The sequence below is a fragment of the Peromyscus eremicus genome, chromosome 1 (genome assembly GCF_949786415.1).
Source record: "Peromyscus eremicus chromosome 1, PerEre_H2_v1, whole genome shotgun sequence".
Lineage (NCBI taxonomy): Eukaryota > Metazoa > Chordata > Mammalia > Rodentia > Cricetidae > Peromyscus > Peromyscus eremicus.
Window position 1 is genome coordinate 139,232,742 of NC_081416.1, and position 26,092 is coordinate 139,258,833.

Genomic DNA, 26,092 nt, shown 5'->3' on the forward strand with positions numbered 1-26,092 from the left:
GAGAGTGCTTTTCTCTCACCCACGGTAGTGGAGGGCCCGTCTTGGCTCAAGCCAATCTCAAAGCTAGGAAAGACACCTGTTTTGTTGAGTGATTCTTCCAGGAAGGCCTGTTTGGAGGCCGGCTAGGGATCCCATGTAGGAATTGTACCATGGGCCCCAGGCTGTAGATCAAGACTGGCTTGAGAGCTCTGCTCATGGGCAGTGGAGGGTGCCAAAGCGACTTTGGCTTGCAAGGGTGCGTTTCTGGTCATTGGAAGCCATGTGTGTTGCAACTTGTCTTGGGACGTGCCAGGCTCTCTGGCTTGCCCTTGGCGTCCCACAGAAGTTAGCTTGTGTTGATGCAGTGTTCAACTTGGCTTGCAGTCAAAATTTCCAGTACCCTTGAACATGGGCTTTCCCATGAAGACAGACTGACAGAGAGTGGCATCAATCCAGAGACAGAAGCAGAGACAGAGACAGAGACAGAGAGAGAAACCAGGAGTAAGAGAAAGAGACATGGGCAAAGAAAGAGAGTGAGAGAGGAGGTCTGGTGGACCCAGAAGGCCTGCCATGTCCTGTGGTGAAGGCCTCAGAGGAGACTTTAAGCAGTTTGAGCTCGGTCCCTCAGCATTCCTAGCAGGAGAAGGATGCAGATTTCGGGTAGCTTTGCCCACCTGGTTGTCAGAGATGTTGATATGGGAGGAGGGAGGCTTGGTTTGGCTAGTGAGCATGGCCAGAGCTGCATCCTAAGACTTGAGCTTGAGCCAGCAAGGTGAGCTTGCCCTGGTTTGTGAACCCCGTGCACAGTGTTAGAGGGCTGAGGTCCTCAGAGCTGGCCATGGTTTTTGTTTTGGTTTTTGTTTTTTTTTTTTTCTCGGGAGGAGTCTGCTTGCTTGCCTGCAGTGCAGTTCCTTGATGTGTTGGCCGGGCCGAACCTGGTGGTTTGATTGCAGAGAGGGGCCAAGGTGATGTGAAAGGGCACGGAGGGAGGGAGCCAGGGCAAGGACAGGCTCTGAGACCCTGGTGAAAACCTGTCACCGCTGTGGCAAGCCATGCTGGAGGGTGAGGGCAGGGCAGGAGTGGTGAGAGAGCAGATGTGATCTGATGTTCCCATTGAGACGAGCCAGGCCCAGCCATCCATCCCAGAGCCAGTTGCCCGCTTCCCACTGTAATGTTGGCATGTGCTTTGATGTCTTCACAGTGTGGCATTGCGTGGCCTGCACGGCCATAGTGCGGAGAGAATGGCCCAGCATCCTTTGCCCAGGGCTGATGGCACCTGAGTGGGCCTCGAGGGAAGTTGCTTGGTGTTGGTGACCTGCAGGAGAAGGCCTGGGGCCCAAGGTAAGCCTCCCATGCATTGTCCCAGGTGCTCAGGATCCTGGGGTCTTGGTGGTGCTGCGAGGACTTACCATCCCTGCATCCCGGGCCTGTCAGCACCTGTAGCAGACTCAGGGCCTCAAGTTGCTTCCCATTTCCATGCAGGGACCCGTTGCAACCTGCCAAAGGACAGGGCATGTCTTGGTATTTCTCGCACTCCCCAACACCCACCCTGTCCTGAGTGCCCTGAAAATCCCTGTGCAAGGGCACTCCAGCGTGCTTGTACCGATGATGATTTCCAGTCAAACATTCCTTGGAAAAGCTGAACAAAATGAGTGAAAACTCAGTACCGCCGCTCTCATCGAAACTGAGGTCCTGCACCTTGGCTCACCCAAGTCCTCTGGGAGTCAGACACAGGCCTGAGAACCGCTGCGCTGCTCCTGCCCCCCTCCAGCAGTAGCCAGACTCTCTTCCCATGGGCTTGATCTCTGCCCCACTCTGCTCGCCATCACGGGCATGGGGAAAAGAGAATACTTGGGGTTTGCTGGCAAGCAAGCGGCCATCCCCACTCTCCCAAGCCAGACTGACAGCTAGACATGGGACCTTGGACCTTGGGCTCTCTTGTAGGCACTCTAGAAATATGCTAGCTTCGGACACCCACAAGAAACAGGCGTGCTGACCTGTGTAGAAATCTGCACACTGGAGGCCTGTGGTGGAGTAGGTGGACCAGGGGACACTAAGGTCAGACTGCTGGCCTCCTGGTGGAGGAGACAGGTGTGAGAGTGCTTTTCTCTCACCCATGGTAGTGGAGGGCCCGTCTTGGCTCAAGCCAATCTCAAAGCTAGGAAAGACACCTGTTTTGTTGAGTGGTCTTCACCAGGGTGTGATTCTTCCAGGAAGGCCTGTGTGGAGGCCGGCTAGGGATCCCATGTAGGAATTGTACCCTGGGCCCCAGGCTGTAGATCAAGACTGGCTTGAGAGCTCTGCTCATGGGCAGTGGAGGGTGCCAAAGCGACTTTGGCTTGCAAGGGTGCGTTTCTGGTCATTGGAAGCCATGTGTGTTGCAACTTGTCTTGGGACGTGCCAGGCTCTCTGGCATGCCCTTGGCGTCCCACAGAAGTTAGCTTGTGTTGATGCAGTGTTCAACTTGGCTTGCAGTCAAAATTTCCAGTACCCTTGAACATGGGCTTTCCCATGAAGACAGACTGACAGAGAGTGGCATCAATCCAGAGACAGAAGCAGAGACAGAGACAGAGACAGAGAGAGAAACCAGGAGTAAGAGAAAGAGACATGGGCAAAGAAAGAGAGTGAGAGAGGAGGTCTGGTGGACCCAGAAAGCCTGCCATGTCCTGTGGTGAAGGCCTCAGAGGAGACTTTAAGCAGTTTGAGCTCGGTCCCTCAGCATTCCTAGCGGGAGAAGGATGCAGATTTCGGGTAGCTTTGCCCACCTGGTTGTCAGAGATGTTGAGATGGGAGGAGGGAGGCTTGGTTTGGCTAGTGAGCATGGCCAGAGCTGCGTCCTAAGACTTGAGCTTGAGCCAGCAAGGTGAGCTTGCCCTGGTTTGTGAACCCCGTGCACAGTGTTAGAGGGTTGAGGTCCTCAGAGCTGGCCATGGTTTTTGTTTTGGTTTTTGTTTTTGTTTTTTTTTTTTTTCTCGGGAGGAGTCTGCTTGCTTGCCTGCAGTGCAGTTCCTTGATGTGTTGGCCGGGCCGAACCTGGTGGTTTGATTGCAGAGAGGGGCCAAGGTGATGTGAAAGGGCACGGAGGGAGGGAGCCAGGGCAAGGACAGGCTCTGAGACCCTGGTGAAAACCTGTCACCGCTGTGGCAAGCCATGCTGGAGGGTGAGGGCAGGGCAGGAGTGGTGAGAGAGCAGATGTGATCTGATGTTCCCATTGAGACGAGCCAGGCCCAGCCATCCATCCCAGAGCCAGTTGCCCGCTTCCCACTGTAATGTTGGCATGTGCTTTGATGTCTTCACAGTGTGGCATTGCGTGGCCTGCACGGCCATAGTGCGGAGAGAATGGCCCAGCATCCTTTGCCCAGGGCTGATGGCACCTGAGTGGGCCTCGAGGGAAGTTGCTTGGTGTTGGTGACCTGCAGGAGAAGGCCTGGGGCCCAAGGTAAGCCTCCCATGCATTGTCCCAGGTGCTCAGGATCCTGGGGTCTTGGTGGTGCTGCGAGGACTTACCATCCCTGCATCCTGGGCCTGTCAGCACCTGTAGCAGACTCAGGGCCTCAAGTTGCTTCCCATTTCCATGCAGGGACCCGTTGCAACCTGCCAAAGGACGGGGCATGTCTTGGTATTTCTCGCACTCCCCAACACCCACCCTGTCCTGAGTGCCCTGAAAATCCCTGTGCAAGGGCACTCCAGCGTGCTTGGATCGATGATGATTTCCAGTCAAACATTCCTTGGAAAAGCTGAACAAAATGAGTGAAAACTCAGTACCGCCGCTCTCATCGAAACTGAGGTCCTGCACCTTGGCTCACCCAAGTCCTCTGGGAGTCAGACACAGGCCTGAGAACCGCTGCGCTGCTCCTGCCCCCCTCCAGCAGTAGCCAGACTCTCTTCCCATGGGCTTGATCTCTGCCCCACTCTGCTCGCCATCACGGGCATGGGGAATAGAGAATACTTGGGGTTTGCTGGCAAGCAAGCGGCCATCCCCACTCTCCCAAGCCAGACTGACAGCTAGACATGGGACCTTGGACCTTGGGCTCTCTTGTAGGCACTCTAGAAATATGCTAGCTTCGGACACCCACAAGAAACAGGCGTGCTGACCTGTGTAGAAATCTGCACACTGGAGGCCTGTGGTGGAGTAGGTGGACCAGGGGACACTAAGGTCAGACTGCTGGCCTCCTGGTGGAGGAGACAGGTGTGAGAGTGCTTTTCTCTCACCCATGGTAGTGGAGGGCCCGTCTTGGCTCAAGCCAATCTCAAAGGTAGGAAAGACACCTGTTTTGTTGAGTGGTCTTCACCAGGGTGTGATTCTTCCAGGAAGGCCTGTTTGGAGGCCGGCTAGGGATCCCATGTAGGAATTGTACCCTGGGCCCCAGGCTGTAGATCAAGACTGGCTTGAGAGCTCTGCTCATGGGCAGTGGAGGGTGCCAAAGCGACTTTGGCTTGCAAGGGTGCGTTTCTGGTCATTGGAAGCCATGTGTGTTGCAACTTGTCTTGGGACGTGCCAGGCTCTCTGGCTTGCCCTTGGCGTCCCACAGAAGTTAGCTTGTGTTGATGCAGTGTTAAACTTGGCTTGCGGTCAAAATTTCCAGTACCCTTGAACATGGGCTTTCCCATGAAGACAGACTGACAGAGAGTGGCATCAATCCAGAGACAGAAGCAGAGACAGAGACAGAGACAGAGAGAGAAACCAGGAGTAAGAGAAAGAGACATGGGCAAAGAAAGAGAGTGAGAGAGGAGGTCTGGTGGACCCAGAAGGCCTGCCATGTCCTGTGGTGAAGGCCTCAGAGGAGACTTTAAGCAGTTTGAGCTCGGTCCCTCAGCATTCCTAGCAGGAGAAGGATGCAGATTTCGGGTAGCTTTGCCCACCTGGTTGTCAGAGATGTTGATATGGGAGGAGGGAGGCTTGGTTTGGCTAGTGAGCATGGCCAGAGCTGCGTCCTAAGACTTGAGCTTGAGCCAGCAAGGTGAGCTTGCCCTGGTTTGTGAACCCCGTGCACAGTGTTAGAGGGCTGAGATCCTCAGAGCTGGCCATGGTTTTTGTTTTGGTTTTTGTTTTTTTTTTTTTCTCGGGAGGAGTCTGCTTGCTTGCCTGCAGTGCAGTTCCTTGATGTGTTGGCCGGGCCAAACCTGGTGGTTTGATTGCAGAGAGGGGCCAAGGTGATGTGAAAGGGCACGGAGGGAGGGAGCCAGGGCAAGGACAGGCTCTGAGACCCTGGTGAAAACCTGTCACCGCTGTGGCAAGCCATGCTGGAGGGTGAGGGCAGGGCAGGAGTGGTGAGAGAGCAGATGTGATCTGATGTTCCCATTGAGATGAGCCAGGCCCAGCCATCCATCCCAGAGCCAGTTGCCCGCTTCCCACTGTAATGTTGGCATGTGCTTTGATGTCTTCACAGTGTGGCATTGCGTGGCATGCACGGCCATAGTGCGGAGAGAATGGCCCAGCATCCTTTGCCCAGAGCTGATGGCACCTGAGTGGGCCTCGAGGGAAGTTGCTTGGTGTTGGTGACCTGCAGGAGAAGGCCTGGGGCCCAAGGTAAGCCTCCCATGCATTGTCCCAGGTGCTCAGGATCCTGGGGTCTTGGTGGTGCTGCGAGGACTTACCATCCCTGCATCCCGGGCCTGTCAGCACCTGTAGCAGACTTAGGGCCTCAAGTTGCTTCCCATTTCCATGCAGGGACCCGTTGCAACCTGCCAAAGGACGGGGCATGTCTTGGTATTTCTCGCACTCCCCAACACCCACCCTGTCCTGAGTGCCCTGAAAATCCCTGTGCAAGGGCACTCCAGCGTGCTTGGATCGATGATGATTTCCAGTCAAACATTCCTTGGAAAAGCTGAACAAAATGAGTGAAAACTCAGTACCGCCGCTCTCATCGAAACTGAGGTCCTGCACCTTGGCTCACCCAAGTCCTCTGGGAGTCAGACACAGGCCTGAGAACCGCTGGGCTGCTCCTGCCCCCCTCCAGCAGTAGCCAGACTCTCTTCCCATGGGCTTGATCTCTGCCCCACTCTGCTCGCCATCACGGGCATGGGGAAAAGAGAAAACTTGGGGTTTGCTGGCAAGCAAGCAGCCATCACCACTCTCCCAAGCCAGACTGATAGCTAGACATGGGACCTTGGACCTTGGGCTCTCTTGTAGGCACTCTAGAAATATGCTAGCTTCGGACACCCACAAGAAACAGGCGTGCTGACCTGTGTAGAAATCTGCACACTGGAGGCCTGTGGTGGAGTAGGTTGACCAGGGGACACTAAGGTCAGACTGCTGGCCTCCTGGTGGAGGAGACAGGTGTGAGAGTGCTTTTCTCTCACCCACGGTAGTGGAGGGCCCGTCTTGGCTCAAGCCAATCTCAAAGCTAGGAAAGACACCTGTTTTGTTGAGTGATTCTTCCAGGAAGGCCTGTTTGGAGGCCGGCTAGGGATCCCATGTAGGAATTGTACCCTGGGCCCCAGGCTGTAGATCAAGACTGGCTTGAGAGCTCTGCTCATGGGCAGTGGAGGGTGCCAAAGTGACTTTGGCTTGCAAGGGTGCGTTTCTGGTCATTGGAAGCCATGTGTGTTGCAACTTGTCTTGGGACGTGCCAGGCTCTCTGGCTTGCCCTTGGCGTCCCACAGAAGTTAGCTTGTGTTGATGCAGTGTTCAACTTGGCTTGTGGTCAAAATTTCCAGTACCCTTGAACATGGGCTTTCCCATGAAGACAGACTGACAGAGAGTGGCATCAATCCAGAGACAGAAGCAGAGACAGAGACAGAGACAGAGAGAGAAACCAGGAGTAAGAGAAAGAGACATGGGCAAAGAAAGAGAGTGAGAGAGGAGGTCTGGTGGACCCAGAAGGCCTGCCATGTCCTGTGGTGAAGGCCTCAGAGGAGACTTTAAGCAGTTTGAGCTCGGTCCCTCAGCATTCCTAGCGGGAGAAGGATGCAGATTTCGGGTAGCTTTGCCCACCTGGTTGTCAGAGATGTTGAGATGGGAGGAGGGAGGCTTGGTTTGGCTAGTGAGCATGGCCAGAGCTGCGTCCTAAGACTTGAGCTTGAGCCAGCAAGGTGAGCTTGCCCTGGTTTGTGAACCCCGTGCACAGTGTTAGAGGGTTGAGGTCCTCAGAGCTGGCCATGGTTTTTGTTTTGGTTTTTGTTTTTGTTTTTTTTTTTTTCTCGGGAGGAGTCTGCTTGCTTGCCTGCAGTGCAGTTCCTTGATGTGTTGGCCGGGCCGAACCTGGTGGTTTGATTGCAGAGAGGGGCCAAGGTGATGTGAAAGGGCACGGAGGGAGGGAGCCAGGGCAAGGACAGGCTCTGAGACCCTGGTGAAAACCTGTCACCGCTGTGGCAAGCCATGCTGGAGGGTGAGGGCAGGGCAGGAGTGGTGAGAGAGCAGATGTGATCTGATGTTCCCATTGAGACGAGCCAGGCCCAGCCATCCATCCCAGAGCCAGTTGCCCGCTTCCCACTGTAATGTTGGCATGTGCTTTGATGTCTTCACAGTGTGGCATTGCGTGGCCTGCACGGCCATAGTGCGGAGAGAATGGCCCATCATCCTTTGCCCAGGGCTGATGGCACCTGAGTGGGCCTCGAGGGAAGTTGCTTGGTGTTGGTGACCTGCAGGAGAAGGCCTGGGGCCCAAGGTAAGCCTCCCATGCATTGTCCCAGGTGCTCAGGATCCTGGGGTCTTGGTGGTGCTGCGAGGACTTACCATCCCTGCATCCTGGGCCTGTCAGCACCTGTAGCAGACTCAGGGCCTCAAGTTGCTTCCCATTTCCATGCAGGGACCCGTTGCAACCTGCCAAAGGACGGGGCATGTCTTGGTATTTCTCGCACTCCCCAACACCCACCCTGTCCTGAGTGCCCTGAAAATCCCTGTGCAAGGGCACTCCAGCGTGCTTGGATCGATGATGATTTCCAGTCAAACATTCCTTGGAAAAGCTGAACAAAATGAGTGAAAACTCAGTACCGCCGCTCTCATCGAAACTGAGGTCCTGCACCTTGGCTCACCCAAGTCCTCTGGGAGTCAGACACAGGCCTGAGAACCGCTGCGCTGCTCCTGCCCCCCTCCAGCAGTAGCCAGACTCTCTTCCCATGGGCTTGATCTCTGCCCCACTCTGCTCGCCATCACGGGCATGGGGAATAGAGAATACTTGGGGTTTGCTGGCAAGCAAGCAGCCATCCCCACTCTCCCAAGCCAGACTGACAGCTAGACATGGGACCTTGGACTTTGGGCTCTCTTGTAGGCACTCTAGAAATATGCTAGCTTCGGACACCCACAAGAAACAGGCGTGCTGACCTGTGTAGAAATCTGCACACTGGAGGCCTGTGGTGGAGTAGGTGGACCAGGGGACACTAAGGTCAGACTGCTGGCCTCCTGGTGGAGGAGACAGGTGTGAGAGTGCTTTTCTCTCACCCATGGTAGTGGAGGGCCCGTCTTGGCTCAAGCCAATCTCAAAGGTAGGAAAGACACCTGTTTTGTTGAGTGGTCTTCACCAGGGTGTGATTCTTCCAGGAAGGCCTGTTTGGAGGCCGGCTAGGGATCCCATGTAGGAATTGTACCCTGGGCCCCAGGCTGTAGATCAAGACTGGCTTGAGAGCTCTGCTCATGGGCAGTGGAGGGTGCCAAAGCGACTTTGGCTTGCAAGGGTGCGTTTCTGGTCATTGGAAGCCATGTGTGTTGCAACTTGTCTTGGGACGTGCCAGGCTCTCTGGCTTGCCCTTGGCGTCCCACAGAAGTTAGCTTGTGTTGATGCAGTGTTCAACTTGGCTTGTGGTCAAAATTTCCAGTACCCTTGAACATGGGCTTTCCCATGAAGACAGACTGACAGAGAGTGGCATCAATCCAGAGACAGAAGCAGAGACAGAGACAGAGACAGAGAGAGAAACCAGGAGTAAGAGAAAGAGACATGGGCAAAGAAAGAGAGTGAGAGAGGAGGTCTGGTGGACCCAGAAGGCCTGCCATGTCCTGTGGTGAAGGCCTCAGAGGAGACTTTAAGCAGTTTGAGCTCGGTCCCTCAGCATTCCTAGCGGGAGAAGGATGCAGATTTCGGGTAGCTTTGCCCACCTGGTTGTCAGAGATGTTGAGATGGGAGGAGGGAGGCTTGGTTTGGCTAGTGAGCATGGCCAGAGCTGCGTCCTAAGACTTGAGCTTGAGCCAGCAAGGTGAGCTTGCCCTGGTTTGTGAACCCCGTACACAGTGTTAGAGGGTTGAGGTCCTCCGAGCTGGCCATGGTTTTTGTTTTGGTTTTTGTTTTTTTGTTTTTTTCTCGGGAGGAGTCTGCTTGCTTGCCTGCAGTGCAGTTCCTTGATGTGTTGGCCGGGCCGAACCTGGTGGTTTGATTGCAGAGAGGGGCCAAGGTGATGTGAAAGGGCAAGGAGGGTGGGTGCCAGGGCAAGGACAGGCTCTGAGACCCTGGTGAAAACCTGTCACCGCTGTGGCAAGCCATGCTGGAGGGTGAGGGCAGGGCAGGAGTGGTGAGAGAGCAGATGTGATCTGATGTTCCCATTGAGACGAGCCAGGCCCAGCCATCCATCCCAGAGCCAGTTGCCCGCTTCCCACTGTAATGTTGGCATGTGCTTTGATGTCTTCACAGTGTGGCATTGCGTGGCCTGCACGGCCATAGTGCGGAGAGAATGGCCCAGCATCCTTTGCCCAGGGCTGATGGCACCTGAGTGGGCCTCGAGGGAAGTTGCTTGGTGTTGGTGACCTGCAGGAGAAGGCCTGGGGCCCAAGGTAAGCCTCCCATGCATTGTCCCAGGTGCTCAGGATCCTGGGGTCTTGGTGGTCCTGCGAGGACTTACCATCCCTGCCTCCCGGGCCTGTCAGCACCTGTAGCAGACTCAGGGCCTCAAGTTGCTTCCCATTTCCATGCAGGGACCCGTTGCAACCTGCCAAAGGACGGGGCATGTCTTGGTATTTCTCGCACTCCCCAACACCCACCCTGTCCTGAGTGCCCTGAAAATCCCTGTGCAAGGGCACTCCAGCGTGCTTGGATCGATGATGATTTCCAGTCAAACATTCCTTGGAAAAGCTGAACAAAATGAGTGAAAACTCAGTACCGCCGCTCTCATCGAAACTGAGGTCCTGCACCTTGGCTCACCCAAGTCCTCTGGGAGTCAGACACAGGCCTGAGAACCGCTGCGCTGCTCCTGCCCCCCTCCAGCAGTAGCCAGACTCTCTTCCCATGGGCTTGATCTCTGCCCCACTCTGCTCGCCATCACAGGCATGGGGAAAAGAGAATACTTGGGGTTTGCTGGCAAGCAAGCGGCCATCCCCACTCTCCCAAGCCAGACTGACAGCTAGACATGGGACCTTGGACCTTGGGCTCTCTTGTAGGCACTCTAGAAATATGCTAGCTTCTGACACCCACAAGAAACAGGCGTGCTGACCTGTGTAGAAATCTGCACACTGGAGGCCTGTGGTGGAGTAGGTGGACCAGGGGACACTAAGGTCAGACTGCTGGCCTCCTGGTGGAGGAGACAGGTGTGAGAGTGCTTTTCTCTCACCCATGGTAGTGGAGGGCCCGTCTTGGCTCAAGCCAATCTCAAAGCTAGGAAAGACACCTGTTTTGTTGAGTGGTCTTCACCAGGGTGTGATTCTTCCAGGAAGGCCTGTTTGGAGGCCGGCTAGGGATCCCATGTAGGAATTGTACCCTGGGCCCCAGGCTGTAGATCAAGACTGGCTTGAGAGCTCTGCTCATGGGCAGTGGAGGGTGCCAAAGCGACTTTGGCTTGCAAGGGTGCGTTTCTGGTCATTGGAAGCCATGTGTGTTGCAACTTGTCTTGGGACGTGCCAGGCTCTCTGGCTTGCCCTTGGCGTCCCACAGAAGTTAGCTTGTGTTGATGCAGTGTTCAACTTGGCTTGCAGTCAAAATTTCCAGTACCCTTGAACATGGGCTTTCCCATGAAGACAGACTGACAGAGAGTGGCATCAATCCAGAGACAGAAGCAGAGACAGAGACAGAGACAGAGAGAGAAACCAGGAGTAAGAGAAAGAGACATGGGCAAAGAAAGAGAGTGATAGAGGAGGTCTGGTGGACCCAGAAGGCCTGCCATGTCCTGTGGTGAAGGCCTCAGAGGAGACTTTAAGCAGTTTGAGCTCGGTCCCTCAGCATTCCTAGCAGGAGAAGGATGCAGATTTCGGGTAGCTTTGCCCACCTGGTTGTCAGAGATGTTGATATGGGAGGAGGGAGGCTTGGTTTGGCTAGTGAGCATGGCCAGAGCTTCGTCCTAAGACTTGAGCTTGAGCCAGCAAGGTGAGCTTGCCCTGGTTTGTGAACCCCGTGCACAGTGTTAGAGGGCTGAGGTCCTCAGAGCTGGCCATGGTTTTTGTTTTGGTTTTTGTTTTTTTTTTTTTCTCGGGAGGAGTCTGCTTGCTTGCCTGCAGTGCAGTTCCTTGATGTGTTAGCCGGGCCAAACCTGGTGGTTTGATTGCAGAGAGGGGCCAAGGTGATGTGAAAGGGCACGGAGGGAGGGAGCCAGGGCAAGGACAGGCTCTGAGACCCTGGTGAAAACCTGTCACCGCTGTGGCAAGCCATGCTGGAGGGTGAGGGCAGGGCAGGAGTGGTGAGAGAGCAGATGTGATCTGATGTTCCCATTGAAATGAGCCAGGCCCAGCCATCCATCCCAGAGCCAGTTGCCCGCTTCCCACTGTAATGTTGGCATGTGCTTTGATGTCTTCACAGTGTGGCATTGCGTGGCATGCACGGCCATAGTGCGGAGAGAATGGCCCAGCATCCTTTGCCCAGGGCTGATGGCACCTGAGTGGGCCTCGAGGGAAGTTGCTTGGTGTTGGTGACCTGCAGGAGAAGGCCTGGGGCCCAAGGTAAGCCTCCCATGCATTGTCCCAGGTGCTCAGGATCCTGGGGTCTTGGTGGTGCTGCGAGGACTTACCATCCCTGCCTCCCGGGCCTGTCAGCACCTGTAGCAGACTTAGGGCCTCAAGTTGCTTCCCATTTCCATGCAGGGACCCGTTGCAACCTGCCAAAGGACGGGGCATGTCTTGGTATTTCTCGCACTCCCCAACACCCACCCTGTCCTGAGTGCCCTGAAAATCCCTGTGCAAGGGCACTCCAGCGTGCTTGGATCGATGATGATTTCCAGTCAAACATTCCTTGGAAAAGCTGAACAAAATGAGTGAAAACTCAGTACCGCTGCTCTCATGGAAACTGAGGTCCTGCACCTTGGCTCACCCAAGTCCTCTGGGAGTCAGACACAGGCCTGAGAACCGCTGCGCTGCTCCTGCCCCCCTCCAGCAGTAGCCAGACTCTCTTCCCATGGGCTTGATCTCTGCCCCACTCTGCTCGCCATCACGGGCATGGGGAAAAGAGAAAACTTGGGGTTTGCTGGCAAGCAAGCAGCCATCACCACTCTCCCAAGCCAGACTGATAGCTAGACATGGGACCTTGGACCTTGGGCTCTCTTGTAGGCACTCTAGAAATATGCTAGCTTCGGACACCCACAAGAAACAGGCGTGCTGACCTGTGTAGAAATCTGCACACTGGAGGCCTGTGGTGGAGTAGGTTGACCAGGGGACACTAAGGTCAGACTGCTGGCCTCCTGGTGGAGGAGACAGGTGTGAGAGTGCTTTTCTCTCACCCACGGTAGTGGAGGGCCCGTCTTGGCTCAAGCCAATCTCAAAGCTAGGAAAGACACCTGTTTTGTTGAGTGATTCTTCCAGGAAGGCCTGTTTGGAGGCCGGCTAGGGATCCCATGTAGGAATTGTACCATGGGCCCCAGGCTGTAGATCAAGACTGGCTTGAGAGCTCTGCTCATGGGCAGTGGAGGGTGCCAAAGCGACTTTGGCTTGCAAGGGTGCGTTTCTGGTCATTGGAAGCCATGTGTGTTGCAACTTGTCTTGGGACGTGCCAGGCTCTCTGGCTTGCCCTTGGCGTCCCACAGAAGTTAGCTTGTGTTGATGCAGTGTTCAACTTGGCTTGCAGTCAAAATTTCCAGTACCCTTGAACATGGGCTTTCCCATGAAGACAGACTGACAGAGAGTGGCATCAATCCAGAGACAGAAGCAGAGACAGAGACAGAGACAGAGAGAGAAACCAGGAGTAAGAGAAAGAGACATGGGCAAAGAAAGAGAGTGAGAGAGGAGGTCTGGTGGACCCAGAAAGCCTGCCATGTCCTGTGGTGAAGGCCTCAGAGGAGACTTTAAGCAGTTTGAGCTCGGTCCCTCAGCATTCCTAGCAGGAGAAGGATGCAGATTTCGGGTAGCTTTGCCCACCTGGTTGTCAGAGATGTTGATATGGGAGGAGGGAGGCTTGGTTTGGCTAGTGAGCATGGCCAGAGCTGCGTCCTAAGACTTGAGCTTGAGCCAGCAAGGTGAGCTTGCCCTGGTTTGTGAACCCCGTGCACAGTGTTAGAGGGCTGAGGTCCTCAGAGCTGGCCATGGTTTTTGTTTTGGTTTTTGTTTTTTTTTTTTTCTCGGGAGGAGTCTGCTTGCTTGCCTGCAGTGCAGTTCCTTGATGTGTTGGCCGGGCCGAACCTGGTGGTTTGATTGCAGAGAGGGGCCAAGGTGATGTGAAAGGGCACGGAGGGAGGGAGCCAGGGCAAGGACAGGCTCTGAGACCCTGGTGAAAACCTGTCACCGCTGTGGCAAGCCATGCTGGAGGGTGAGGGCAGGGCAGGAGTGGTGAGAGAGCAGATGTGATCTGATGTTCCCATTGAGACGAGCCAGGCCCAGCCATCCATCCCAGAGCCAGTTGCCCGCTTCCCACTGTAATGTTGGCATGTGCTTTGATGTCTTCACAGTGTGGCATTGCGTGGCCTGCACGGCCATAGTGCGGAGAGAATGGCCCAGCATCCTTTGCCCAGGGCTGATGGCACCTGAGTGGGCCTCGAGGGAAGTTGCTTGGTGTTGGTGACCTGCAGGAGAAGGCCTGGGGCCCAAGGTAAGCCTCCCATGCATTGTCCCAGGTGCTCAGGATCCTGGGGTCTTGGTGGTGCTGCGAGGACTTACCATCCCTGCATCCCGGGCCTGTCAGCACCTGTAGCAGACTCAGGGCCTCAAGTTGCTTCCCATTTCCATGCAGGGACCCGTTGCAACCTGCCAAAGGACAGGGCATGTCTTGGTATTTCTCGCACTCCCCAACACCCACCCTGTCCTGAGTGCCCTGAAAATCCCTGTGCAAGGGCACTCCAGCGTGCTTGTACCGATGATGATTTCCAGTCAAACATTCCTTGGAAAAGCTGAACAAAATGAGTGAAAACTCAGTACCGCCGCTCTCATCGAAACTGAGGTCCTGCACCTTGGCTCACCCAAGTCCTCTGGGAGTCAGACACAGGCCTGAGAACCGCTGCGCTGCTCCTGCCCCCCTCCAGCAGTAGCCAGACTCTCTTCCCATGGGCTTGATCTCTGCCCCACTCTGCTCGCCATCACGGGCATGGGGAAAAGAGAATACTTGGGGTTTGCTGGCAAGCAAGCGGCCATCCCCACTCTCCCAAGCCAGACTGACAGCTAGACATGGGACCTTGGACCTTGGGCTCTCTTGTAGGCACTCTAGAAATATGCTAGCTTCGGACACCCACAAGAAACAGGCGTGCTGACCTGTGTAGAAATCTGCACACTGGAGGCCTGTGGTGGAGTAGGTGGACCAGGGGACACTAAGGTCAGACTGCTGGCCTCCTGGTGGAGGAGACAGGTGTGAGAGTGCTTTTCTCTCACCCATGGTAGTGGAGGGCCCGTCTTGGCTCAAGCCAATCTCAAAGGTAGGAAAGACACCTGTTTTGTTGAGTGGTCTTCACCAGGGTGTGATTCTTCCAGGAAGGCCTGTGTGGAGGCCGGCTAGGGATCCCACGTAGGAATTGTACCCTGGGCCCCAGGCTGTAGATCAAGACTGGCTTGAGAGCTCTGCTCATGGGCAGTGGAGGGTGCCAAAGCGACTTTGGCTTGCAAGGGTGCGTTTCTGGTCATTGGAAGCCATGTGTGTTGCAACTTGTCTTGGGACGTGCCAGGCTCTCTGGCATGCCCTTGGCGTCCCACAGAAGTTAGCTTGTGTTGATGCAGTGTTCAACTTGGCTTGCAGTCAAAATTTCCAGTACCCTTGAACATGGGCTTTCCCATGAAGACAGACTGACAGAGAGTGGCATCGATCCAGAGACAGAAGCAGAGACAGAGACAGAGACAGAGAGAGAAACCAGGAGTAAGAGAAAGAGACATGGGCAAAGAAAGAGAGTGAGAGAGGAGGTCTGGTGGACCCAGAAGGCCTGCCATGTCCTGTGGTGAAGGCCTCAGAGGAGACTTTAAGCAGTTTGAGCTCGGTCCCTCAGCATTCCTAGCAGGAGAAGGATGCAGATTTCGGGTAGCTTTGCCCACCTGGTTGTCAGAGATGTTGAGATGGGAGGAGGGAGGCTTGGTTTGGCTAGTGAGCATGGCCAGAGCTGGGTCCTAAGACTTGAGCTTGAGCCAGCAAGGTGAGCTTGCCCTGGTTTGTGAACCCCGTGCACAGTGTTAGAGGGTTGAGGTCCTCAGAGCTGGCCATGGTTTTTGTTTTGGTTTTTGTTTTTTTGTTTTTTTTTTCTCGGGAGGAGTCTGCTTGCTTGCCTGCAGTGCAGTTCCTTGATGTGTTGGCCGGGCCAAACCTGGTGGTTTGATTGCAGAGAGGGGCCAAGGTGATGTGAAAGGGCACGGAGGGAGGGAGCCAGGGCAAGGACAGGCTCTGAGACCCTGGTGAAAACCTGTCACCGCTGTGGCAAGCCATGCTGGAGGGTGAGGGCAGGGCAGGAGTGGTGAGAGAGCAGATGTGATCTGATGTTCCCATTGAGACGAGCCAGGCCCAGCCATCCATCCCAGAGCCAGTTGCCCGCTTCCCACTGTAATGTTGGCATGTGCTTTGATGTCTTCACAGTGTGGCATTGCGTGGCCTGCACGGCCATAGTGCGGAGAGAATGGCCCAGCATCCTTTGCCCAGGGCTGATGGCACCTGAGTGGGCCTCGAGGGAAGTTGCTTGGTGTTGGTGACCTGCAGGAGAAGGCCTGGGGCCCAAGGTAAGCCTCCCATGCATTGTCCCAGGTGCTCAGGATCCTGGGGTCTTGGTGGTGCTGCGAGGACTTACCATCCCTGCATCCCGGGCCTGTCAGCACCTGTAGCAGACTCAGGGCCTCAAGTTGCTTCCCATTTCCATGCAGGGACCCGTTGCAACCTGCCAAAGGACGGGGCATGTCTTGGTATTTCTCGCACTCCCCAACACCCACCCTGTCCTGAGTGCCCTGAAAATCCCTGTGCAAGGGCACTCCAGCGTGCTTGGATCGATGAAGATTTCCAGTCAAACATTCCTTGGAAAAGCTGAACAAAATGAGTGAAAACTCAGTACCGCCGCTCTCATCGAAACTGAGGTCCTGCACCTTGGCTCACCCAAGTCCTCTGGGAGTCAGACACAGGCCTGAGAACCGCTGCGCTGCTCCTGCCCCCCTCCAGCAGTAGCCAGACTCTCTTCCCATGGGCTTGATCTCTGCCCCACTATGCTCGCCATCACGGGCATGGGGAAAAGAGAATACTTGGGGTTTGCTGGCAAGCAAGCAGCCATCCCCACTCTCCCAAGCCAGACTGACAGCTAGACATGGGACCTTGGACCTTGTGCTCTCTTGTAGGCACTCTAGAAATATGCTAGCTTCGGACACACACAAGAAACAGGCGTGCTGACCTGTGTAGAAATCTGCACACTGGAGGCCTGTGGTGGAGTAGGTTGACCAGGGGACACTAAGGTCAGACTGCTGGCCTCCTGGTGGAGGAGACAGGTGTGAGAGTGCTTTTCTCTCACCCACGGTAGTGGAGGGCCCGTCTTGGCTCAAGCCAATCTCAAAGCTAGGAAAGACACCTGTTTTGTTGAGTGATTCTTCCAGGAAGGCCTGTTTGGAGGCCGGCTAGGGATCCCATGTAGGAATTGTACCCTGGGCCCCAGGCTGTAGATCAAGACTGGCTTGAGAGCTCTGCTCATGGGCAGTGGAGGGTGCCAAAGCGACTTTGGCTTGCAAGGGTGCGTTTCTGGTCATTGGAAGCCATGTGTGTTGCAACTTGTCTTGGGACGTGCCAGGCTCTCTGGCTTGCCCTTGGCGTCCCACAGAAGTTAGCTTGTGTTGATGCAGTGTTCAACTTGGCTTGCAGTCAAAATTTCCAGTACCCTTGACCATGGGCTTTCCCATGAAGACAGACTGACAGAGAGTGGCATCAATCCAGAGACAGAAGCAGAGACAGAGACAGAGACAGAGAGAGAAACCAGGAGTAAGAGAAAGAGACATGGGCAAAGAAAGAGAGTGAGAGAGGAGGTCTGGTGGACCCAGAAGGCCTGCCATGTCCTGTGGTGAAGGCCTCAGAGGAGACTTTAAGCAGTTTGAGCTCGGTCCCTCAGCATTCCTAGCAGGAGAAGGATGCAGATTTCGGGAAGCTTTGCCCACCTGGTTGTCAGAGATGTTGAGATGGGAGGAGGGAGGCTTGGTTTGGCTAGTGAGCATGGCCAGAGCTGCGTCCTAAGACTTGAGCTTGAGCCAGCAAGGTGAGCTTGCCCTGGTTTGTGAACCCCGTGCACAGTGTTAGAGGGTTGAGGTCCTCAGAGCTGGCCATGGTTTTTGTTTTTGTTTTTGTTTTTTTGTTTTTTTTTCTCGGGAGGAGTCTGCTTGCTTGCCTGCACTGCAGTTCCTTGATGTGTTGGCCGGGCCAAACCTGGTGGTTTGATTGCAGAGAGTGGCCAAGGTGATGTGAAAGGGCACGGAGGGAGGGAGCCAGGGCAAGGACAGGCTCTGAGACCCTGGTGAAAACCTGTCACCGCTGTGGCAAGCCATGCTGGAGGGTGAGGGCAGGGCAGGAGTGGTGAGAGAGCAGATGTGATCTGATGTTCCCATTGAGACGAGCCAGGCCCAGCCATCCATCCCAGAGCCAGTTGCCCGCTTCCCACTGTAATGTTGGCATGTGCTTTGATGTCTTCACAGTGTGGCATTGCGTGGCCTGCACGGCCATAGTGCAGAGAGAATGGCCCAGCATCCTTTGCCCAGGGCTGATGGCACCTGAGTGGGCCTCGAGGGAAGTTGCTTGGTGTTGGTGACCTGCAGGAGAAGGCCTGGGGCCCAAGGTAAGCCTCCCATGCATTGTCCCAGGTGCTCAGGATCCTGGGGTCTTGGTGGTGCTGCGAGGACTTACCATCCCTGCATCCCGGGCCTGTCAGCACCTGTAGCAGACTCAGGGCCTCAAGTTGCTTCCCATTTCCATGCAGGGACCCGTTGCAACCTGCCAAAGGACGGGGCATGTCTTGGTATTTCTCGCACTCCCCAACACCCACCCTGTCCTGAGTGCCCTGAAAATCCCTGTGCAAGGGCACTCCAGCGTGCTTGGATCGATGATGATTTCCAGTCAAACATTCCTTGGAAAAGCTGAACAAAATGAGTGAAAACTCAGTACCGCCGCTCTCATCGAAACTGAGGTCCTGCACCTTGGCTCACCCAAGTCCTCTGGGAGTCAGACACAGGCCTGAGAACCGCTGCGCTGCTCCTGCCCCCCTCCAGCAGTAGCCAGACTCTCTTCCCATGGGCTTGATCTCTGCCCCACTCTGCTCGCCATCACGGGCATGGGGAAAAGAGAATACTTGGGGTTTGCTGGCAAGCAAGCGGCCATCCCCACTCTCCCAAGCCAGACTGACAGCTAGACATGGGACCTTGGACCTTGGGCTCTCTTGTAGGCACTCTAGAAATATGCTAGCTTCGGACACCCACAAGAAACAGGCGTGCTGACCTGTGTAGAAATCTGCACACTGGAGGCCTGTGGTGGAGTAGGTGGACCAGGGGACACTAAGGTCAGACTGCTGGCCTCCTGGTGGAGGAGACAGGTGTGAGAGTGCTTTTCTCTCACCCATGGTAGTGGAGGGCCCGTCTTGGCTCAAGCCAATCTCAAAGCTAGGAAAGACACCTGTTTTGTTGAGTGGTCTTCACCAGGGTGTGATTCTTCCAGGAAGGCCTGTGTGGAGGCCGGCTAGGGATCCCATGTAGGAATTGTACCCTGGGCCCCAGGCTGTAGATCAAGACTGGCTTGAGAGCTCTGCTCATGGGCAGTGGAGGGTGCCAAAGCGACTTTGGCTTGCAAGGGTGCGTTTCTGGTCATTGGAAGCCATGTGTGTTGCAACTTGTCTTGGGACGTGCCAGGCTCTCTGGCTTGCCCTTGGCGTCCCACAGAAGTTAGCTTGTGTTGATGCAGTGTTCAACTTGGCTTGCAGTCAAAATTTCCAGTACCCTTGACCATGGGCTTTCCCATGAAGACAGACTGACAGAGAGTGGCATCGATCCAGAGACAGAAGCAGAGACAGAGACAGAGACAGAGAGAGAAACCAGGAGTAAGAGAAAGAGACATGGGCAAAGAAAGAGAGTGAGAGAGGAGGTCTGGTGGACCCAGAAGGCCTGCCATGTCCTGTGGTGAAGGCCTCAGAGGAGACTTTAAGCAGTTTGAGCTCGGTCCCTCAGCATTCCTAGCAGGAGAAGGATGCAGATTTCGGGTAGCTTTGCCCACCTGGTTGTCAGAGATGTTGAGATGGGAGGAGGGAGGCTTGGTTTGGCTAGTGAGCATGGCCAGAGCTGCGTCCTAAGACTTGAGCTTGAGCCAGCAAGGTGAGCTTGCCCTGGTTTGTGAACCCCGTACACAGCGTTAGAGGGTTGAGGTCCTCAGAGGTGGCCATGGTTTTTGTTTTGGTTTTTGTTTTTTTGTTTTTTTTTTTTTTTCGGGAGGAGTCTGCTTGCTTGCCTGCAGTGCAGTTCCTTGATGTGTTGGCCGGGCCGAACCTGGTGGTTTGATTGCAGAGAGGGGCCAAGGTGATGTGAAAGGGCACAGAGGGAGGGAGCCAGGGCAAGGACAGGCTCTGAGACCCTGGTGAAAATCTGTCACCGCTGTGGCAAGCCATGCTTTAGGGTGAGGGCAGGGCAAGAGTGGTGAGAGAGCAGATGTGATCTGATGTTCCCATTGAGACGAGCCAGGCCCAGCCATCCATCCCAGAGCCAGTTGCCCGCTTCCCACTGTAATGTTGGCATGTGCTTTGATGTCTTCACAGTGTGGCATTGGGTGGCCTGCACAGCCATAGTGCGGAGAGAATGGCCCAGCATCCTTTGCCCAGGGCTGATGGCACCTGAGTGGGCCTCGAGGGAAGTTGCTTGGTGTTGGTGACCTGCAGGAGAAGGCCTGGGGCCCAAGGTAAGCCTCCCATGCATTGTCCCAGGTGCTCAGGATCCTGGGGTCTTGGTGGTGCTGCGAGGACTTACCATCCCTGCATCCCGGGCCTGTCAGCACCTGTAGCAGAATTAGGGCCTCAAGTTGCTTCCCATTTCCATGCAGGGACCCGTTGCAACCTGCCAAAGGACGGGGCATGTCTTGGTATTTCTCGCACTCCCCAACACCCACCCTGTCCTGAGTGCCCTGAAAATCCCTGTGCAAGGGCACTCCAGCGTGCTTGTACCGATGATGATTTCCAGTCAAACATTCCTTGGAAAAGCTGAACAAAATGAGTGAAAACTCAGTACCGCCGCTCTCATCGAAACTGAGGTCCTGCACCTTGGCTCACCCAAGTCCTCTGGGAGTCAGACACAGGCCTGAGAACCGCTGCGCTGCTCCTGCCCCCCTCCAGCAGTAGCCAGACTCTCTTCCCATGGGCTTGATCTCTGCCCCACTCTGCTCGCCATCACGGGCATGGGGAAAAGAGAATACTTGGGGTTTGCTGGCAAGCAAGCGGCCATCCCCACTCTCCCAAGCCAGACTGACAGCTAGACATGGGACCTTGGACCTTGGGCTCTCTTGTAGGCACTCTAGAAATATGCTAGCTTCGGACACCCATAAGAAACAGGCGTGCTGACCTGTGTAGAAATCTGCACACTGGAGGCCTGTGGTGGAGTAGGTTGAACAGGGGACACTAAGGTCAGACTGCTGGCCTCCTGGTGGAGGAGACAGGTGTGAGAGTGCTTTTCTCTCACCCATGGTAGTGGAGGGCCCGTCTTGGCTCAAGCCAATCTCAAAGCTAGGAAAGACACCTGTTTTGTTGAGTGGTCTTCACCAGGGTGTGATTCTTCCAGGAAGGCCTGTTTGGAGGCCGGCTAGGGATCCCATGTAGGAATTGTACCCTGGGCCCCAGGCTGTAGATCAAGACTGGCTTGAGAGCTCTGCTCATGGGCAGTGGAGGGTGCCAAAGCGACTTTGGCTTGCAAGGGTGCGTTTCTGGTCATTGGAAGCCATGTGTGTTGCAACTTGTCTTGGGACGTGCCAGGCTCTCTGGCTTGCCCTTGGCGTCCCACAGAAGTTAGCTTGTGTTGATGCAGTGTTCAACTTGGCTTGCAGTCAAAATTTCCAGTACCCTTGACCATGGGCTTTCCCATGAAGACAGACTGACAGAGAGTGGCATCAATCCAGAGACAGAAGCAGAGACAGAGACAGAGACAGAGAGAGAAACCAGGAGAAAGAGAAAGAGACATGGGCAAAGAAAGAGAGTGAGAGAGGAGGTCTGGTGGACCCAGAAGGCCTGCCATGTCCTGTGGTGAAGGCCTCAGAGGAGACTTTAAGCAGTTTGAGCTCGGTCCCTCAGCATTCCTAGCAGGAGAAGGATGCAGATTTCGGGTAGCTTTGCCCACCTGGTTGTCAGAGATGTTGAGATGGGAGGAGGGAGGCTTGGTTTGGCTAGTGAGCATGGCCAGAGCTGCGTCCTAAGACTTGAGCTTGAGCCAGCAAGGTGAGCTTGCCCTGGTTTGTGAACCCCGTGCACAGTGTTAGAGGGTTGAGGTCCTCAGAGCTGGCCATGGTTTTTGTTTTGTTTTTTTTTTGTTTGTTTGTTTGTTTTTTCTCGGGAGGAGTCTGCTTGCTTGCCTGCAGTGCAGTTCCTTGATGTGTTGGCCGGGCCGAACCTGGTGGTTTGATTGCAGAGAGGGGCCAAGGTGATGTGAAAGGGCACGGAGGGAGGGAGCCAGGGCAAGGACAGGCTCTGAGACCCTGGTGAAAACCTGTCACTGCTGTGGCAAGCCATGCTGGAGGGTGAGGGCAGGGCAGGAGTGGTGAGAGAGCAGATGTGATCTGATGTTCCCATTGAGACGAGCCAGGCCCAGCCATCCATCCCAGAGCCAGTTGCCCGCTTCCCACTGTAATGTTGGCATGTGCTTTGATGTCTTCACAGTGTGGCATTGCGTGGCATGCACGGCCATAGTGCGGAGAGAATGGCCCAGCATCCTTTGCCCAGAGCTGATGGCACCTGAGTGGGCCTCGAGGGAAGTTGCTTGGTGTTGGTGACCTGCAGGAGAAGGCCTGGGGCCCAAGGTAAGCCTCCCATGCATTGTCCCAGGTGCTCAGGATCCTGGGGTCTTGGTGGTGCTGCGAGGACTTACCATCCCTGCATCCCGGGCCTGTCAGCACCTGTAGCAGACTTAGGGCCTCAAGTTGCTTCCCATTTCCATGCAGGGACCCGTTGCAACCTGCCAAAGGACGGGGCATGTCTTGGTATTTCTCGCACTCCCCAACACCCACCCTGTCCTGAGTGCCCTGAAAATCCCTGTGCAAGGGCACTCCAGCGTGCTTGGATCGATGATGATTTCCAGTCAAACATTCCTTGGAAAAGCTGAACAAAATGAGTGAAAACTCAGTACCGCCGCTCTCATGGAAACTGAGGTCCTGCACCTTGGCTCACCCAAGTCCTCTGGGAGTCAGACACAGGCCTGAGAACCGCTGGGCTGCTCCTGCCCCCCTCCAGCAGTAGCCAGACTCTCTTCCCATGGGCTTGATCTCTGCCCCACTCTGCTCGCCATCACGGGCATGGGGAAAAGAGAAAACTTGGGGTTTGCTGGCAAGCAAGCAGCCATCACCACTCTCCCAAGCCAGACTGATAGCTAGACATGGGACCTTGGACCTTGGGCTCTCTTGTAGGCACTCTAGAAATATGCTAGCTTCGGACACCCACAAGAAACAGGCGTGCTGACCTGTGTAGAAATCTGCACACTGGAGGCCTGTGGTGGAGTAGGTTGACCAGGGGACACTAAGGTCAGACTGCTGGCCTCCTGGTGGAGGAGACAGGTGTGAGAGTGCTTTTCTCTCACCCACGGTAGTGGAGGGCCCGTCTTGGCTCAAGCCAATCTCAAAGCTAGGAAAGACACCTGTTTTGTTGAGTGATTCTTCCAGGAAGGCCTGTTTGGAGGCCGGCTAGGGATCCCATGTAGGAATTGTACCCTGGGCCCCAGGCTGTAGATCAAGACTGGCTTGAGAGCTCTGCTCATGGGCAGTGGAGGGTGCCAAAGCGACTTTGGCTTGCAAGGGTGCGTTTCTGGTCATTGGAAGCCATGTGTGTTGCAACTTGTCTTGGGACGTGCCAGGCTCTCTGGCTTGCCCTTGGCGTCCCACAGAAGTTAGCTTGTGTTGATGCAGTGTTCAACTTGGCTTGCGGTCAAAATTTCCAGTACCCTTGACCATGGGCTTTCCCATGAAGACAGACTGACAGAGAGTGGCATCAATCCAGAGACAGAAGCAGAGACAGAGACAGAGACAGAGAGAGAAACCAGGAGTAAGAGAAAGAGACATGGGCAAAGAAAGAGAGTGAGAGAGGAGGTCTGGTGGACCCAGAAGGCCTGCCATGTCCTGTGGTGAAGGCCTCAGAGGAGACTTTAAGCAGTTTGAGCTCGGTCCCTCAGCATTCCTAGCAGGAGAAGGATGCAGATTTCGGGAAGCTTTGCCCACCTGGTTGTCAGAGATGTTGAGATGGGAGGAGGGAGGCTTGGTTTGGCTAGTGAGCATGGCCAGAGCTGCGTCCTAAGACTTGAGCTTGAGCCAGCAAGGTGAGCTTGCCCTGGTTTGTGAACCCCGTGCACAGTGTTAGAGGGTTGAGGTCCTCAGAGCTGGCCATGGTTTTTGTTTTTGTTTTTGTTTTTTTGTTTTTTTTTCTCGGGAGGAGTCTGCTTGCTTGCCTGCACTGCAGTTCCTTGATGTGTTGGCCGGGCCAAACCTGGTGGTTTGATTGCAGAGAGTGGCCAAGGTGATGTGAAAGGGCACGGAGGGAGGGAGCCAGGGCAAGGACAGGCTCTGAGACCCTGGTGAAAACCTGTCACCGCTGTGGCAAGCCATGCTGGAGGGTGAGGGCAGGGCAGGAGTGGTGAGAGAGCAGATGTGATCTGATGTTCCCATTGAGACGAGCCAGGCCCAGCCATCCATCCCAGAGCCAGTTGCCCGCTTCCCACTGTAATGTTGGCATGTGCTTTGATGTCTTCACAGTGTGGCATTGCGTGGCCTGCACGGCCATAGTGCAGAGAGAATGGCCCAGCATCCTTTGCCCAGGGCTGATGGCACCTGAGTGGGCCTCGAGGGAAGTTGCTTGGTGTTGGTGACCTGCAGGAGAAGGCCTGGGGCCCAAGGTAAGCCTCCCATGCATTGTCCCAGGTGCTCAGGATCCTGGGGTCTTGGTGGTGCTGCGAGGACTTACCATCCCTGCATCCCGGGCCTGTCAGCACCTGTAGCAGACTCAGGGCCTCAAGTTGCTTCCCATTTCCATGCAGGGACCCGTTGCAACCTGCCAAAGGACGGGGCATGTCTTGGTATTTCTCGCACTCCCCAACACCCACCCTGTCCTGAGTGCCCTGAAAATCCCTGTGCAAGGGCACTCCAGCGTGCTTGGATCGATGATGATTTCCAGTCAAACATTCCTTGGAAAAGCTGAACAAAATGAGTGAAAACTCAGTACCGCCGCTCTCATCGAAACTGAGGTCCTGCACCTTGGCTCACCCAAGTCCTCTGGGAGTCAGACACAGGCCTGAGAACCGCTGCGCTGCTCCTGCCCCCCTCCAGCAGTAGCCAGACTCTCTTCCCATGGGCTTGATCTCTGCCCCACTCTGCTCGCCATCACGGGCATGGGGAAAAGAGAATACTTGGGGTTTGCTGGCAAGCAAGCGGCCATCCCCACTCTCCCAAGCCAGACTGACAGCTAGACATGGGACCTTGGACCTTGGGCTCTCTTGTAGGCACTCTAGAAATATGCTAGCTTCGGACACCCACAAGAAACAGGCGTGCTGACCTGTGTAGAAATCTGCACACTGGAGGCCTGTGGTGGAGTAGGTGGACCAGGGGACACTAAGGTCAGACTGCTGGCCTCCTGGTGGAGGAGACAGGTGTGAGAGTGCTTTTCTCTCACCCATGGTAGTGGAGGGCCCGTCTTGGCTCAAGCCAATCTCAAAGCTAGGAAAGACACCTGTTTTGTTGAGTGGTCTTCACCAGGGTGTGATTCTTCCAGGAAGGCCTGTGTGGAGGCCGGCTAGGGATCCCATGTAGGAATTGTACCCTGGGCCCCAGGCTGTAGATCAAGACTGGCTTGAGAGCTCTGCTCATGGGCAGTGGAGGGTGCCAAAGCGACTTTGGCTTGCAAGGGTGCGTTTCTGGTCATTGGAAGCCATGTGTGTTGCAACTTGTCTTGGGACGTGCCAGGCTCTCTGGCTTGCCCTTGGCGTCCCACAGAAGTTAGCTTGTGTTGATGCAGTGTTCAACTTGGCTTGCAGTCAAAATTTCCAGTACCCTTGACCATGGGCTTTCCCATGAAGACAGACTGACAGAGAGTGGCATCGATCCAGAGACAGAAGCAGAGACAGAGACAGAGACAGAGAGAGAAACCAGGAGTAAGAGAAAGAGACATGGGCAAAGAAAGAGAGTGAGAGAGGAGGTCTGGTGGACCCAGAAGGCCTGCCATGTCCTGTGGTGAAGGCCTCAGAGGAGACTTTAAGCAGTTTGAGCTCGGTCCCTCAGCATTCCTAGCAGGAGAAGGATGCAGATTTCGGGTAGCTTTGCCCACCTGGTTGTCAGAGATGTTGAGATGGGAGGAGGGAGGCTTGGTTTGGCTAGTGAGCATGGCCAGAGCTGCGTCCTAAGACTTGAGCTTGAGCCAGCAAGGTGAGCTTGCCCTGGTTTGTGAACCCCGTACACAGCGTTAGAGGGTTGAGGTCCTCAGAGGTGGCCATGGTTTTTGTTTTGGTTTTTTTTTTTTTGTTTTTTTTTTTTTTCGGGAGGAGTCTGCTTGCTTGCCTGCAGTGCAGTTCCTTGATGTGTTGGCCGGGCCGAACCTGGTGGTTTGATTGCAGAGAGGGGCCAAGGTGATGTGAAAGGGCACAGAGGGAGGGAGCCAGGGCAAGGACAGGCTCTGAGACCCTGGTGAAAATCTGTCA

The 26,092-nt window shown here is 55.1% G+C and overlaps 12 non-coding genes across 12 annotated transcripts; all 12 read left to right on the forward strand.

Moving 5' to 3' along the window:
• The first annotated feature begins 1,578 nt into the window (after nt 1-1,578).
• On the forward strand, nt 1,579-1,672 carry LOC131903180 (small nucleolar RNA SNORD116). The gene has a single exon (XR_009377430.1). It is a non-coding gene; the product is annotated as a small nucleolar RNA SNORD116 (small nucleolar RNA).
• A 2,004-nt stretch (nt 1,673-3,676) lies between these two features.
• On the forward strand, nt 3,677-3,770 carry LOC131903063 (small nucleolar RNA SNORD116). Its single transcript, XR_009377322.1, has one exon. It is a non-coding gene; the product is annotated as a small nucleolar RNA SNORD116 (small nucleolar RNA).
• A 1,997-nt stretch (nt 3,771-5,767) lies between these two features.
• On the forward strand, nt 5,768-5,861 carry LOC131903064 (small nucleolar RNA SNORD116). Its single transcript, XR_009377323.1, has one exon. It is a non-coding gene; the product is annotated as a small nucleolar RNA SNORD116 (small nucleolar RNA).
• Nucleotides 5,862-7,847: 1,986 nt separating this feature from the next.
• On the forward strand, nt 7,848-7,941 carry LOC131903065 (small nucleolar RNA SNORD116). Its single transcript, XR_009377324.1, has one exon. It is a non-coding gene; the product is annotated as a small nucleolar RNA SNORD116 (small nucleolar RNA).
• Nucleotides 7,942-9,940: 1,999 nt separating this feature from the next.
• Nucleotides 9,941-10,034, forward strand: LOC131903066 (small nucleolar RNA SNORD116). The gene has a single exon (XR_009377325.1). It is a non-coding gene; the product is annotated as a small nucleolar RNA SNORD116 (small nucleolar RNA).
• A 1,997-nt stretch (nt 10,035-12,031) lies between these two features.
• Nucleotides 12,032-12,125, forward strand: LOC131903173 (small nucleolar RNA SNORD116). The gene has a single exon (XR_009377424.1). It is a non-coding gene; the product is annotated as a small nucleolar RNA SNORD116 (small nucleolar RNA).
• Nucleotides 12,126-14,105: 1,980 nt separating this feature from the next.
• Nucleotides 14,106-14,199, forward strand: LOC131903181 (small nucleolar RNA SNORD116). The gene has a single exon (XR_009377431.1). It is a non-coding gene; the product is annotated as a small nucleolar RNA SNORD116 (small nucleolar RNA).
• A 2,002-nt stretch (nt 14,200-16,201) lies between these two features.
• On the forward strand, nt 16,202-16,295 carry LOC131903168 (small nucleolar RNA SNORD116). Its single transcript, XR_009377420.1, has one exon. It is a non-coding gene; the product is annotated as a small nucleolar RNA SNORD116 (small nucleolar RNA).
• Nucleotides 16,296-18,279: 1,984 nt separating this feature from the next.
• On the forward strand, nt 18,280-18,373 carry LOC131903067 (small nucleolar RNA SNORD116). Its single transcript, XR_009377326.1, has one exon. It is a non-coding gene; the product is annotated as a small nucleolar RNA SNORD116 (small nucleolar RNA).
• Nucleotides 18,374-20,378: 2,005 nt separating this feature from the next.
• On the forward strand, nt 20,379-20,472 carry LOC131903182 (small nucleolar RNA SNORD116). The gene has a single exon (XR_009377432.1). It is a non-coding gene; the product is annotated as a small nucleolar RNA SNORD116 (small nucleolar RNA).
• Nucleotides 20,473-22,478: 2,006 nt separating this feature from the next.
• Nucleotides 22,479-22,572, forward strand: LOC131903163 (small nucleolar RNA SNORD116). Its single transcript, XR_009377416.1, has one exon. It is a non-coding gene; the product is annotated as a small nucleolar RNA SNORD116 (small nucleolar RNA).
• A 1,984-nt stretch (nt 22,573-24,556) lies between these two features.
• On the forward strand, nt 24,557-24,650 carry LOC131903068 (small nucleolar RNA SNORD116). The gene has a single exon (XR_009377327.1). It is a non-coding gene; the product is annotated as a small nucleolar RNA SNORD116 (small nucleolar RNA).
• The last annotated feature ends 1,442 nt before the right edge of the window (nt 24,651-26,092 follow it).